Genomic DNA, 10175 nt, shown 5'->3' with positions numbered 1-10175 from the left:
CGCTAAGCTTAAAATATTAATAATTAAATAGGTACCTTAACACAATAATTATTGTAACTTTTGCATAAGTACATATAAATATAATTCCATCATTAAGCTATTTTTATAAACTATGATTTTTTGGATGCCAAATTAAACTCTAAAACTTATCATTTTTTTATTTTTTTCTTTTGAGATTACCTATAATATAATATTATTATTGCAGTTATCGCTTGTTTGACATCAAAATGTCTATATAAAGAATGCTTTCAAAGTTCAAAGTTTCAGTTTTATTTATTAAAAATTGTGCTTCTTTCTCTTTAGGGGAATATTTTTACCATTTGTATTTAATATTTTTTTTCAATTCATCGATAATGTTTTGTGCTTTCGCTGCATCACAACCTCTTTAATAATTAAATATATATTGAATGCATTAAAGCATGCTACAATTGAGTTTTCGATAACAGTAGGTACACATACCATTTGTCAAGTATATAGTTTATAACTTTATAAGACGTCATTTGTTTGATGTTTTTATAGCATTTAATGTACGATATTGTTACTTTGAAACTATAAAAACACCATGTCATTTTGAATGGTTATTATACTAAGTCTATGTATAACTTGACAAACCATTTACCGTTCTAAATTATATTTTGTATACACATCAACTGTTGGACGATGTTGTAAACACAACTTACAAACAGAAGGAAATGTACCGAATCCGTAGGTATAATAGTACTTTTTTAAGTGTAATAGTGTAATAATATTTTTATAATAGTATTCAGTCACATAATATTACTTTAACAGTTGTATACATGATTAAGCGCATATTATTCGAAACGCCTATCCAGAACGTCGTCCATCTCAGCTGGAGGCAAACCGTGGTTTTGACTTATTTATCGATGGAAATAATAATAATAATAATATCACTCCGGGGCAAAACACACATACAAATGCATATTACAGTTTATATATAAATATTAAATACTCATGCATATTATATTATTTTCCTAACGCCTTATCAACACGCATTCATCTCTGTATATAATATGATACTAAATGTAAAGCGAATATTATAAAAGAATATATATATATATACTCATAATAACATACACACATTATATCTATGTAGTATATTATGTATAATACAATATTCTATTATATTATTGCCGTTTTATAAGACACACCAATCGTCTTCACGTCATATATATATATATATATATTATGTATATATATATATAAAGCCAATATCATTTTTATGGGAGTAATAAAAAAAAAAAATAATAATAATAAACAAATAAATTCTTCCACATATAATAATACACACACAGTCGCTCTATAATTTATGCCAGCATATAGACAGAATTAATAATGGTGGCCATTAATATTGTTTTTTTTCGTCGCTTCTTCCTATTGTATATAAACCGGAGGGGTGTTATTATTTAATATTTTAGTATTGAATTTGATCGTTTAAGATGATGGCGATGATAAAATGTAATAATAATTGTACAAAAATTATATAAAATATTTGATATGTACGCATATACCTACCTTCTACGCATCATATATGTATATATATATGATAAAATGCAAATTTACACAAAAATCAATGAATTTGTTTAAAACTTAAATTGTGTACACATAAATTACAATTATTATTTTTGTTTTTTGTATTAGTTACTACATACAATACGTATAATACGGATACCGGGATACGATAATATTATTTTCAGTGACTTTCAGAAAAAAAAAATAATAAACATATTACTACGTATTTTGCTTTATTGCGTTCTTCAAAACAAATTAATTTTTATTGTTGAATCTTCTTTTGTAAGGAGGAAAAATGTATTCCAAGAAAACATTGATTACGATTATAATGGAGTACCTATATAATACATGTGCATGTATAGGGAAAAAATCTTATGTTGGGCACATCGACCAGTTTTAGATTTTGGAAAACCACGGGGAGCAAAACGAAATCTGGTAATATAAAAGCCATAAAATCTCAAGATAAAGTTATTAAAAACGTTCCATCCGGATAGGTCGTATAAATCGTGATTTTTTTATTATATTACACATTTAATGTCGAATTAGCAGGTACATGTAATATTATTTCAGTATGGTATATTTATTATACTCTTTCTCATCCACCTCGAACGACCATCAGTGGATATAATATGGGTATGGGTATCAATAACGGCCATCTTGTCATATTTTCCTATTTACAGTGTGCGTATTGCGTAGGGAATACAAACTATGTACATCATTATCTCTTTTTAATGCGATAATTACAAAAGCATACAATACACGTTATACGTACTTACATGTCTATTTATACTACAACAGTTCCTATACGTATATACAATAATAATAATAATAATATATAGTAGTAGCGAGTAAATACGTGGTACGTATAATATCGTACACTTGAACAGCTAATTTGTTCTTTACTAATATTATAACTATATTATAATGTACACACCACTTGACTGCCGGAGGCAAAAAACTCATCACCGAGTAGGAGAAAATGTCCACCGCCGAGTCGCCCGCGGTATGAGTTTACCAATTGCCTCTCGTCGTCGCCGGTTGCACATATAGACATAGGTATACAGAGTACGGTTCGGTACGTATATAATATACACATCGTCAATTATACGCTTATCTATTAACTTGTCACACCTTACATACATGCATTATATGTATACACACCGTGCACACGAGCAAGCTATGAATCATTTTAATGGACGTACGGAATAACGACCGTGTCCGAAACCCCATGTGCCCAATAATAATAATAACGTATCATAATAATATAATATACCGACCGAATCAGAGGCCCCCGAGGATCTTCGAGAAATCTCTGCCGACACGGCCAACGCTCTATAGCGACAAACGCGCATTAGGTAGTACGTATTATTATCAGAATTTAGATTACATTATAAGATTATAACAAATAAATCGACAGCGGAAAAATTATACTGCACGTGTAAGTATAGCCAGTATATATATAATATATATATTATGTACCTTTACGATAAACAATATTCCATATGTACCTACCTCACTCTGAGGGGTAAATAATCTTGTTTCGGTAAAAGGGAATCATAATTAATTATCTTAAATCGTTTGAAGGAGATTTTCAACGAATTATTCGGCTCATATTAAACTGTAGTAGGTGCGATGTTTATCTGAATACCACCGTTTACTATACTGATTATTGACTTGGAAAATATTAAAATATGATCGTTTAAAGTTTAAACGATGTAATTATTATAACAATATTAACCATTTAACTATAATAGGTAGGTATACAATATACATACAAGTGGATATAAAGTGTTAAAACTTGAACTTTGTCAAATATAAATTTAGATATTCAGCGTCTAGACCATTTTTTCCCGTAAATTTAACGATTACAGCTGTACTTGATATGTATGATTATGTACTGTATAAACTATAGTATAACTACATAACAATATATGTAGGTAGATAAATATATCGTGCATAGTATACATCGTACATAATATTATGTTTTATACAAAATATAATTGAAATGAAAAAAATTAATTATATTATGATGCTCGTGAGACCGGATAATTTAAACCTCATTGTTACCTAAGTATCATAATAAAAAATTATAAATTATTCAAGTTATTTATTTTAACTGAGACTACCTATTCAAATCGTGATTATATTATAGTGGTTTAAAAGTAATTTATTTTTTCGGAAACTTAATCATGATATTATTATTTTTATAAACCATAAAATTAAATTATGTTTTGTATAAATAGTTGGTTTGGGTGGAAAGTTCAGTGTTTTTGTTTGATATATTATAGCTAAATGGCTTACTAAATAATCACTGGAATGTGGAAGGAAGTTACATTAAATATTATTTAAGTACAGTGGCGTGCCACTATTATGATACCGTACCTAAGTATATAGTTCCAATAGTGTATTTAAATTTTAAACATACATATACTAATGACAGAGACAAATAATAATTGAATAAAACTCGCTCTATATAAGATATCGATTTATCGATTTATTGTATTATTTATTTTTGGTGGATTTAATAACATACTAGAAAATACCAGCAAGACCGAATACAAATCCTTGGCACCTCCCATCTATTTGAAATACTCAGCCCGGAAGCAACCACAACACTCAAATTATTTATGTTTTTAAAAAAACCCAACTTATACAATGTAATATAACCTCTATGGTTTATGTATATATATTTATAAATGTTAATACTCATGTTTATTTATAATGTTAATAATGTTAATAATGTTAATAATAATAATATTGTAATATTGTAATGCAATGTAGACCAATGGCCAGAGCCGCCGCGGTCTTTTGAGATTAATAAAAAAAAAAAAAAAAATAACATACTATTCGTACAAAAACAACAAGATATTATTTCACAAATGGACGTTCTAAATACATAGTTTATAATTAAATACATTAAGCTAATAAGAATGCAAGTTAGATTTAGAAAAATTTTAGCTTTATAAATGATTTTTTTATATTATTATTAATTAAATACTGATGCAGTGTGTACAGAAGATAAAACATTTCACATATTTGAGTTAAACGCATTAACGAGTTTAAATATATTGCTATGTGACAAATGATATTATAAAAACTCCATTAGTTCTTTACTCGTATATAATTATACACGTATATTATATATACATCATTATACCTATAATGCTAAATATTTAGTTGTTTGTAGATATGTATAATAAATTAATATTGTTAATATTGTTTTAGAAATGTATTTAATATTTACACATTATAGGTTTTTCAGGTTACACGTCATATCATATGTACTGCAATGTATGACATACCTAATAATTATAACTAAACAACCAGAATGTACTTAGTACTTATAGTGGGTAGAAATTAAATATATTTATACAACAGCAGTTTATACTTACAGCACAGTTATTTATATATTTTTTGATAAATATTAATAGTTTGATTAAATTAGGAAATATTATTGCATTACAATTATCAACAATATAATTAAAATATAACTTTGTAGTAAAAATAAGTTAATTTTATGTCATAACTTATTAATAATAATAATACATTATTACTTAATATATTATGTTATATACCTACTACGCATGCATGTTGTTCGTATAATGTATTAACGAGTAGTTTATTGTTATTAAAATGAATATATAAATATGTCATTAAAAAATTATTGTGTATGGAGACACAATATAACAATATCACGTGGCCACACGTTCGTTTCATGGACACATTCTTAGCATTTAAATATTATTACAGTATAATAACTTTCATAATTCAATTTATCAAACTTGAATTGTTATTCGCTCGTATTTATTTATGTACAACCAATATTGCAAAGTAAAATGATGCAATGTGGTTAAATAATAAAAATTCTAATTGCGGGTAACTAAATACAAAGTTTATAAATTATAGGTATGAAAATTGGATGTTAAGTGAATACTGAAAAAATTCAAACAAAAACATGTTATACAGATATACCTTTGTCGTGATGTCGTACCTATAACATTTTAGGCTTTTCTTTAAACCATGTTTTCGGACCATAACGATTGACAAATCGACTACACAAAATAAAACGATGCATAAATAACTGTTCGACAGTCTTTTAAAGAACTACAGTTGTGTAAACACATGAACTCGATGATATATTACGTAGTGGATGAAATGAACACATGTTTTAAAACAGTATCGTCTTGTACGGTAACGTGACGATAATTCGTGCCTCTGACGTGGTACACCTATAGCCTATAGTTGTATCAATATATTGGTCCAAAGACTTGATAATATGTTCTTTGAGTGTATTTTTCCATCATGTTTTAGAATATATAATATATATATATTTGTATAAATATATTGGTTTTGCAGTTCGAGCCGTCTATGTATCGAATGCAATTCAAGTTTACGCGTCAACGCCATATGCGACGAATTTAATATATTGAAACATACAAACAATCGTGTGGCTAAAACATAACTCAGTATAAATATAATTTTGGATCATTAAATCAGTTAAATTTGTATAGATTTTAGATCTTTCCTTATATATATTCATAATATAAATTACTTAAGACATAATAATTAATAGGTAGCCATCATAAAGCGGTAATCATCATCACGTTATACCTATAAACTATTGTAACAATGGTTGACAAATTTCCAAATTTATTAAAGGTGATAAAACCAAAAAAAAATAATATTTTAATTTGAACTTACTAGTTTGATTTAAAAAACGCGAGAATTTCTTAAACCAAATAACAAAAAAAAAAATCGGTCAGTATTATATTTACTGTTAGATTTTTATCCAATGGGTGGATGATTCTGTAAAAACTATCTGTTTCACGATTTACAGCAATAAAATATGGTTTTAATTTGGAGAAAAAAAAATATACAATTGTACCACCTACAAGATACACCTTAAATTATAAAATAATCTATAAGTATTTGAATTTAAAAATATTTAAAAAATCAGATTTAATAAATGAATTATTGAAATGGTAAAAGGGATGAAAATCATATTTAGTGAATCACCCAGTATACAATTTACGTAGGTCACTGAATTGGGTGTATTGGTCTGTGTGAGTGTGCGAGCTCACGCGTGTGTATGTATAATATAAATAATACGCTATAGGCGTGAAATATTATTCTGTAATGTATTCCGCAGAGCAATAAAGATCGTTGCGTGCATGTGTGTGTTCGTGGATATTGCTGTGACTTTATAATGTATAAATCAATGGGCATGGTAATTTCTAACGAGACAACCAGTTTTTTTTTTTAAACTCTTCTTCTCTTTTTGCCTGCAGTCCGATGTATACTCGTCGTCTATACTATATACGTACTACTTACACACACGTGTACAGTATATGCATGCGTTATATAGGTGCTAAGAGCCCACATCTCCCATATTTGTTAACCATAATTTATATCAGGCAATACGTTACATTTGCGCTTACATTTTTTTTTTTTTTTTTAGCACATGTGTAGAAATTAAAGTCCCTTTTACATTGATTTTAATGGACGAAGACAGTTTATCGCGGGTTCGACAGAGTCCGACCACTATGTCACTGCCGGCCGATTGCGTATACCTATACATATAGCCACTGCACGTATATTTATCAATTTAAAAATATTCATTCTATTATAGGTACAATATTAATAAATTTTATTTTTATTTATTTATGTGTTTAAAAACAATCATATTGTGCACATAAGATGCGATAATAGTACATGGACTATGATAAATCATTTAAGTCTTCTATGATCTGTATATTTTTAAAACTTTACATCCAAAATTAAGAATTTAAAGTAATAAAAAATTTAGTTAAATTATATTTCTTAAGTATATTTAAAAATTCTAAAAATTCTATATTAATTACAATAACTGTATTATTATTGAAGAAAAAGGGGTGAGCGTACTTGGTAAATATCCATGAATAATAAAAAAAAAAATTTCAAAATTAATATATTATTAAAATACATAAAATATCGGAATTAGAGTAAATATTTTCAGTATGTAATGCGTGATTTATATAATTAAGAAATATTCCACGCTTAGACTGCTTTAGTTATTTAGTTAAGTACAAATATTAAAGTATAACTATAGAATAAACCATAAGTTTACTCTAAACTCTAAATTCTATTTCTTGGTATATAATATAGTCAAATATTCGATAGTTTTAATCACAAAATATTTTTATATTTACTTGCCAGTTTGTTTGTCCAATCATAGCTCAATCAGTCAACAGATTGTTATTGTACTATACCGAGAATTTGGTAGTATAATATTGGCAAATTACGCGAAGAGCGTTTTAACGATCGCTTCGGGATACGAATAAATTACCGACTGTATAGTCTATCCGGTACATACTAATAAAAATAAGAAAAAAGTTAACTATTTATGTAGGTAGGTTCACATCACGGCACTGACGAAGGTGGATTTAAGGAAACATGCAGCCTCTGCTTTATAAATGTCACATTAATAATTTAGTAGTTGGCAAGCCATTTTATTGAACCACATATTATATTCAATTAACGATATAAGTATTGTGTGACGTATATATTATGCTTGGGAGACTACTACGGGGAAGGTCTGTCGTTCAAAATGTCTCGTCTTCTTCTCTTATGTACAATATATAATATATTAATATGTATACAAGTTATACGTATGTAGGTATACGTCGTTTATATTATATTATATTTTAGTTTTTATGATCATCAACACGAAATCTTTTGTTAACCAAAATTTCTGAACGAGTTTGTTGTTGTTGTTTTTTTTTTTTTTTAATGTTTTGCAATAAAACGAAATTGGTCCTAACAAGACTCTACAGCAGAAGAACGTATAGTAATAGTAATCATAAATGCCCATGTTTGTACATATATAATATATATTTTGTATATAAATATGTATGCCTGCTTATAATATTTTGTTACTGATTAGCCTGCGCTCAAAACGACTTGTTGGAGATTAAGCTATTTATACTGCAGGGCTGGCAGCAGCAGGCGCAATAAAACCGTTTTAATATCGCATTAACAATTTTATAGGGCCATTATTGATGATTATTACGATACGGTTGGTTATCTTTCGGGGGAAATAATATACGTGTAGAAGAGACGCTTCTTCTTTTACTTTTATACTTCACCCCACTCCATTTCACTTTGGAATCCTCACCGGTCGTAATAATAATAATAATAATATTATTACATACAAGCGTATGATGGCATAACAAGTGTACGTTTATTACTATTATTTATATTGAAGGAGAAATTACTAAATAGTTATAACTGTTATAAGACTTAAACGTTAAACGTTTATATAATAAATGCGTGCATGTTGTTCATGCGTGGCTTCTATATAAGTACAATTACTTCACCTGAATATAACAACATCCATGCACTGCACTCAATTTTATAGTAAAAATATTAAGTAGGTACCCCTTAAATATTAAACAACGGCCGATAAATGTTTAATTTTTTTTAAATTTATTGTGTAAAAAAGTAAAAAAAAAAACAAAAGTAAGTACAACTTATTTCTATCTTATAGGTACTATCAAAAAAGCCCATAGGATTTTTTTTAAATTGATGGAAGGGAATACAAACATTTAAATACGAAATATGAAAAACAATACAATATGCTGAGACAAAGTGTCTATCACTCCCATGATATTTGTTTTTCATCCCGCAATTATTGGAGACTCGGTGCCAATGAGATATGCACGTCTGCCCAATATGCAGATTCCAGATACTTGCGATTATATGGCGAACGGCGACAACACTATACTATTCATACTTGTCGTCCAAAAGAAGAGTCTTAGTTTAACATAATATATCACGTGTACAAAAATAAACTCGCAAGTATTATCATTTATCCAACCCAGTACTCAATACCACTACCAGCAATATAGATTCAGCTTAAAGATAATTTTTACCTTAATTTCTTGTTTCCTTATACTCTTCAAAAATTAAAATTTGAATAGTTCTTAAAACATTATGTTAAAATAAATATATTTATCTTTTCATACGCCATGGTCAGAAAGTAAATGTATAAGGTATCAAAGAATTTGCAATAAATAATAATAAAAGGCGCATTAAGGCCAAAAGAAAAACATTTTCAGTAAATTATTCCTCTCTAATTCAAGAAAAAAATTTTATTCTACATTTTATTACATCCCTTTTACCACCAAACCTATATAACATAAAATAGAAAATTCTTTAAAAATAAAGTTCTTATTCATTTACCCTCGTAATAGGTATAATATTTTTCAAAATTAGATTTAGAATTATTTTGCTATAATTTTATTTTACATAATCATGTAACTATATAGTCTAAATAACTATATAATTATATACGATGACTAGGTTTTATTAATTGTAATATATAAATAGTTATTTAAAAAATAATTGAATCATATTAATAGAAATAGATATAGAAATGGATTGCATAATAAATAGGTATAAAAGTTTTGAGGTAAAACAACTATAATAATGTAATTTTATATAACCAATTATATCTTGCATTTTTTGCTCCAGTCTTTTATTTATGATATGTTCTGATATAATATTCAATGTACCTATCTATACTACAGAACTTTATTTATATTTACATATATATTGCAGCGTTGAGTTGTTTGAAATTATATTCAGCGAAAATTATGTTTGATGGG

The sequence above is a fragment of the Diuraphis noxia genome, unplaced genomic scaffold (assembly GCF_037042655.1).
Source record: "Diuraphis noxia isolate RWA-SAM2 unplaced genomic scaffold, SU_Dnox_SAM2 contig0003, whole genome shotgun sequence".
NCBI lineage: Eukaryota > Metazoa > Arthropoda > Insecta > Hemiptera > Aphididae > Diuraphis > Diuraphis noxia.
This window is presented reverse-complemented; position numbering follows the sequence as displayed.